Below are 289 nucleotides of genomic sequence, written 5' to 3' on the forward strand. Positions count from 1 at the left end.
GCACGCACGCACGCACACACACACACACACAGACATACACGATGCGCAAAACTCCGCATTTTAACAGTCAATAGCGTCAATAGCAAATAATAACAAAACAGTAGCTGATTCAGAAGCGCCAGATTGTCATAGCAAAGTCAGAATTGTCAGAATTACTAGGTTCACGAAACGGTCGTCCATAAAATGCATTGCTGTTCTGTTGAAATTAATCTAAAAGATTCCTAAATGCATCTACTTTCGAAAGGCCAAATAAAAAGTGCTTTTGCCTAGAAACAGACGCTGTCTGTTT

General features: G+C 40.1%; 1 protein-coding gene and 1 long non-coding RNA gene across 3 annotated transcripts in view; one reads left to right on the plus strand and one right to left on the minus strand.

Moving 5' to 3' along the window:
* The window catches only part of LOC107715816 (uncharacterized), a 16,934-nt gene that overhangs the window by 14,043 nt on the left and 2,602 nt on the right, over positions 1-289 (minus strand). The gene's annotated exons all lie outside the window — the stretch shown is intronic.
* LOC107715813 (phosphorylase b kinase regulatory subunit alpha, liver isoform-like) overlaps positions 1-289 on the plus strand; it is a 19,979-nt gene that overhangs the window by 4,950 nt on the left and 14,740 nt on the right. The gene's annotated exons all lie outside the window — the stretch shown is intronic.

Source organism: Sinocyclocheilus rhinocerous, unplaced genomic scaffold, assembly GCF_001515625.1.
Source record: "Sinocyclocheilus rhinocerous isolate Xijiao unplaced genomic scaffold, SAMN03320098_v1.1 scaffold899, whole genome shotgun sequence".
NCBI lineage: Eukaryota > Metazoa > Chordata > Actinopteri > Cypriniformes > Cyprinidae > Sinocyclocheilus > Sinocyclocheilus rhinocerous.